At 42.6% G+C, this 6,000-nt stretch overlaps 1 protein-coding gene across 1 annotated transcript in view; it reads right to left on the reverse strand.

Moving 5' to 3' along the window:
• frmpd4 (FERM and PDZ domain containing 4) overlaps positions 1–2,748 on the reverse strand; it is a 441,501-nt gene extending 438,753 nt beyond the window's left edge. Inside the window, exon 1 of the mRNA XM_041210628.1 lies at positions 2,693–2,748. The gene's annotated coding sequence lies outside the window, so the exon portion shown is untranslated. The remainder of the gene's footprint in view (positions 1–2,692) is intronic.
• Positions 2,749–6,000: the final 3,252 nt, after the last annotated feature.

Genomic DNA, 6,000 nt, shown 5'->3' on the forward strand with positions numbered 1-6,000 from the left:
CATCTAAAAACGTGCTACCCACGAAACTCTCAGCCTCGCGGCTGTACCTCAGTGCCTCCAGCTGCTGCTCAAGCTCTAAAACTTGGAGCTCAAGTAGCTGCAGCTGGTGGCACTTCCTGCATACGTGGTCGGTCAGAGTGCAAGGTGCGTCTAGGACTTCCCACATGTTGCAGGTGGTGCATAACATGGGACTGAGCTGCCCTGCCATCCCTCTAGTTGAAAAATTTCTTACTTTAAGTTAAATACAGTTAAAAAAATGTTAAATTATTTATGTACTTTAAATAAAAACTAGAACCTTTACCTTTCCTTAGCTTAATCTATTTTAAACTGGAGAAAAAACTTACCCACTACTCACCAATCAGCTCTCACTTTGTGCTGACATCAGTTGTTGAAGCCTCCCCGCACTTGCACTGCATCTGATCTCTCCGCCACTCTCTTGCACTGTTTTGTGATGTCACTCTTATTTTCAACAAGAACTGACTATAGGACACTCTTCCCAGACTGCTTCACCACGATGCTGACTGTAGGACACCCTTCCCAGACTGCTTCACCGCGATGCTGACTGCAGGACACTCTTCCCAAGCTGCTTCATAGCAATGCTGACTGCAGGACACTCTTTCCCAAAACCAATTAATTGTGATGGCCAGGAAGTGAACCCAGGTCAACTGCTTAGAAGGCAGCTATGCTCACCACCATACTACCATCACTAAAACAATTCCACCAGCTGCCATGATGGGATTCAAACCTAAGTTCCCAGAATATTAGCCTCAGCCACTATATTACTAGTCATGCCATTACCACTACACCACCTTCTCAAGGGCAATTAGAGATGGGTAAAAAATGCTGGCCTAGCCAAGGACGCCCACATCCCAAAGAAAAAAACATAGATTCCCACAAAGAATTAAACCTCTCCGCAAAAGAAATTTTGACATTTCAAGAGGCTTTTCCAAATAGCTCCGGTCTTTTCACATTTTTGGACGAAACGATAATGGATCGGCAGTGTAAGAGACAATGAGCTGCCACAGATTGCGCCTGGTGGGCAGCACTCAGTAAGATGAACGTGTTATTAGGCAGAAAGACACCGGTTTTCCACTTATTTACAGTATCACCCAACCTACACCATTGTACATGATACTGTCAAAAGCCCAATCAAAGGTACTTGCGTTGATTATCACTGGAAACAACTTTCGACTTTACTGTATGCTTAAATCTCTCACTACAGCACCGATTGTAGTTCCTGAATATCTGTTCCAACCTGTTAAAATATTTCAACAAAATAATGCAGTAATGGTGTTGCAGCCTCAGTGCTGGGAAAATCACCCAATCAATGAGAAAGGGCTGACAGTAAAATTTTAGCGCTCTGGGAGATGTGGACAATTCCTTTACCGACACCCATTAAGGTCAATGTTCCCTCCAGTTTGGAGTGAACTTGCTCCCCCTGGCGCCTCTCAGTGCCGGGGTGGCTCCTGCAGAATCGGTCCAAAAGCCTTCATGTGAAATCTGTCTGTCAGGCTGCATTTTAACCCGGTAAATGGTCTGGGAGAAAAGACCGAATCCCGTTTGCAACCATGTGGCGCAACCGCCCTGTTTTCCTGTTGTTGCCCCTTTGTGATGAAAGGCTCCGTTTAAGAAATGAGCAGCAGCCTCCCAGGTTAGAGGTATCAGCGGGAGCGCAAGCCTCTCCCGGGTCAGATTGAAAAAACCCGCACCCCCTCCCTTTCTCCGCACCACCCCCCCGCCTCTCCAGGATCAGATTGACTCCCCCCCACCCCGGGTCAGATTGACTTCCCCCCCCCCCCACCAAGGTCAAATTGACGACCCCCTCTCCAGGGTCAGATTGACTACACCCCGACCCCCCCCCCCCCCCCCCCCCGGTCAGACTGACCCCCCCACCACCCCTCCCTCTCCCGGGTCAGATTGACTACCCCCTCCCCCTCTACCGTGTCAGATTGACGACACCCCCGGGGGTCAGATTCTGTCCCCCTCCCCTCTCCCCGGGTCAATGTCTCGCTTCTTGCAGCTGAGAGGCGGTCAGAGCCGCGCTTTCTGAACACGGTCATCGTTACACATGAGGACTCGAAACGTCAACTCTTTTCTTCTCCGCCGATGCTGCCAGACCTGCTGAGTTTTTCCAGGTAATTCTGTTTTTGTTTTGGCTCTTTAACTACTTGGTGAGTCTGCCTTCAGGCGGCTTCTCGATAAGGTCGCCGTGAAGCCTGCAAACTTACACAAAAGTGGCCGAAGGAATGTTGTCTGTTCACATGACAAATGAGTGTGCAAATGAATGAAACAATTGGGGGAAATAGATGCAACAGCCTTCCTGCACAATCCATCCACTGTGCAATAATGTCTGAAGTGACCTTATCCCATTCAAACCAACCCCACAGCTCACACAGACTAAAAGTCCACAAATACTACCACCGACAGGTTATAAAACATAACCATCACATCAGAAATCACTTTAACTTTTCAGCAATTAACATGCTCTCCTAAGTCAATGTTTCGAAATTGTAATTTGGGCCATCTAAGACCAGTAAAATATAACAAAAGGGCACTTTACACTTTAAGGAAATATGGCAACCGCTTTGCAAAGGAATCACAGACGATACTTAATAATCTATTCTCTTTTTACATTATTGGGGAATGTGTTGTCTCGACTCCCCGCCCAGTGAAACAGAAGAATATATCTTACCTTCGTGTTGTAGATGCTTTTTTTCATAAAATAATTGAAATGTCCGTTAAAATACCTTGGCATTTGCAGAGCAAGGGATTAGCTTTTGTTTTTCTTTAAAAGACAGTGCTGATTCAGTGCTCACACAAGTTCGGTGTCAGTTCTGAAAGTGATCCTGCCTTTTGTTGACGCAGAACTCAATGGCCCCTGATAGACGTTGGTCCATTTTGTGCATAAGCCTGCGCTGGATGCATGCCTGGGTCGCGACAGAAACAAACAGCCACCGGCTTTAAGACAGACTTTTGCAATCCAGCAGGTATTCCGCTAACCACAGTTACAGAAATGCTGGGGAATTGCTTGCGCCACCCCATTGTATCTCCAAGGCACGGCTCATGCTTCACCTATCACCGTGAAATAGGAGCTGACCCCATTCGTGTACTGTATGCTACAACGCTCAGTCCATCAAGAGCAGCCCCGAGTAACCAGCCCTTCGAATAAGAAGACTTCTTGGCTAATCTTGCTGGCGGATTTGTCATTTAAGAGGACGTTTCCATCGTAAACGATTCTTCCCGTGCACCTCACAGAAAAGTTGGGGGTAAAAATTAAAATACCTGACCCACAATGCTTGGGCTTTCCTTCGTGACTGAAAAAAAAGCCAGTTGCTTTCCTGCTCCCTTTCAGATCTCTTTTCACGGTGGACTGAATGAGATCGGCTTTTAAAAAGAACCAGAGCAAATTTGCTGCCCAGCCTCTCCTGAGAATAGGATGCATTAATCTGAAACATGAGGAGAATTGCTAACAAGAAAACCTACCCCAAATCCTCATTGAGCTGTAATTCAAATCCTCAGTTTTTTCTAAACTTGTGGAAATAGAATTGCATTGATTTCTGCAATTTACAACTGTTCATGGTCGATGAATCTTATTGTAAAACAGAAATTATATAATCTTATTTTGGGGTACTGTGTAAGGTCAAATATCTAGATACAATTAATATTTTATGTTAATTCTCCAGCACTGTATATTTTTTCATTAGAGTGCTCCAAATATTTTGTATTGATTAATTATTTTCTGCCCCAAACCCGTCATTATGCACTCTAATTCTATAATTGAATATTCCAATTGAAATTATCCTATAAAGAGGAATATGACTATTGACTTATTCATTGATCTCTTTCAGCACCCAGATGGATAATATGGGATGATTAATTACTCTCAATGTGCATTTATTATTTAAGAGAGTAAATGTATCATCAATTCCAGCAGCTTTAAAAATGAATCTATCTTATAGGCTAGGCTACTTTAATTAAGTGCGTATACTTATTGTGGATAATCTATGTAAGTGGATTGTATTTGAAGGACACATTTTGTCCACAGCTATTAATTTCTTTGCAAATCTGCTGTATCTTAATAAACCATACCATCTTAATCTTCACTTTGCAGTTGAAAGACAAAATGTTGAAGACTTAATTCTCAGCTTTGCAAATGGCTGTTATAAATTGTTTATATAAGCTGCATCTATATCATTGCTAATACCGACAGGACAGTTTAATGCTTCATTACTCACTAACTACTGAAGTTCAATTAATGCTACATTTGAATAAGTCTGACCTCTGTTGATGTAAAGCAGCATTTTTCTAAATGAAATCATGAACCCCAACATATTTTGTATGTGCCCTTGTTAAATGTGCAATCGAGAGTATTGTGTAAATGCCATGAAGAATCAGTTACAGAATTTGGCAGATTGCATACACAGTATCAAAGAGCAGATAAAAAGGCATTGCCACCTCATTAGATGGTACGGTACACCTAAAAGTACAATGGTATATAAATAATACTAAACAATTTTTTGAAAAACTGCATAATAAAAATTGCCAAAAAATAGCTTTTACCTTTTTTGATGTTTATTGCTCTGTGATTCATGCCAACATATGAACTTGGATGTCTTGGCAGGCTTTCTAGCAAGACAATATTCCAGTGTTTCACTTGAAGCTGGCCACAAGGCTTTTTCCTCTTTTTTGGTCTCCCTCAGGAGTTATAAATAACAACATTTGGAGGTATGGTGCACAGGATTGCAAAATGGACAGGATAAACATTGACAGGCTTGGGAGCTGTGGTAATTGTGTTTTTATCTGACGTGTAATTTACCTTTAAGAAGAATGTTATCAAGGAAGATCACATGATTTTAGCATCCAATAGGGGAGTAGCTATCTCAGTATTTAGTAGTTAGTAGCGTAGAGACAGGGTTTGCAGTGTAAGCACATGTTTAGTTGTTGCTGAGTACCTTTGTAAATAAACTAAAAGTTTCCACCTAAGAAGTGTCTGCTGATCAATTATATCAATAGTACCAACTCGGCCACCACTCACAACAAACCAGCGATGATGGTCTACAGAATCCAACAAACTGGCAACGAGGATAAAACAAGTTTAACAGAAGAAATCAAGAGAAATGAAATCAGCACTGTACCTCGCACAGTAATTGTAAGTAGAAGTTCCATTCAAATCATCAAAGTAATTCCCTCTCAGAATGCCAAAATTCAGAGGAATTGATCCTTTCGATCCAGCAGTGGAAGATTGGTCTCACTACATTGAACGTCTCATGTTCTTTCTCCAAGCGAGTGAGATTACGGGGGAAGAGGAGAGGCAGGCGATCCTCTTAAATACATGTGAGAGTAAAACCTTTGGCTTAATTCGAAGTTTGATGGCATCAAGTGCCCCAGGTTCAAAAAATTTGGATGAATTGATGGACCTTGTGAAGGGCCTTTATCAACCAAAGCCCTCAGTAATGATGCAACGGTTCAAGTTTAACTCAAGAAATAGAGCCCTGGGGGACACAGTTGCATGCTATGTGGCAAGTTTGAAGCAATTAACGGAATATTGTGAGCTTGGTACGTCCCTAAACAACATGCTTAGAGATCGTCTAGTGTGCGGTGTGAATGGGAACATGATTCAGGAGCGATTGTTACCCGAAGCAAATTTGGAAAGTGCAGTAAGAGATTTAAAAGTCATACAGGGCACACAAAACGGCACCGTCCTCCACATCAGGCGGGAAGCCCCAGCAAAAAGGGCACCAAAATGCAAGACTCTGCTGAGAAGCAGGAAACAGCCCCTGCTGACAGGAAAATAAAAAAAAAAGACTTAGCAAAGAAAACAAATAATTTCAATAGAGGTGGAAACATGCAGTCAGTGACCATGCTTATGGACAGAGTTCGAGATGAGGTGAGCAACCTTCGAAAGGAAAAAGAAAATCTGCTGAAAGACTTTCACACACTACAAGATTCCCTAGGTCTAAGGTTGTACCTCTGGAAAAGTATGAAGAGAAACAGAAAAAA

Source organism: Carcharodon carcharias, chromosome 18, assembly GCF_017639515.1.
Source record: "Carcharodon carcharias isolate sCarCar2 chromosome 18, sCarCar2.pri, whole genome shotgun sequence".
In the NCBI taxonomy this organism is placed as follows: Eukaryota; Metazoa; Chordata; class Chondrichthyes; order Lamniformes; family Lamnidae; genus Carcharodon; species Carcharodon carcharias.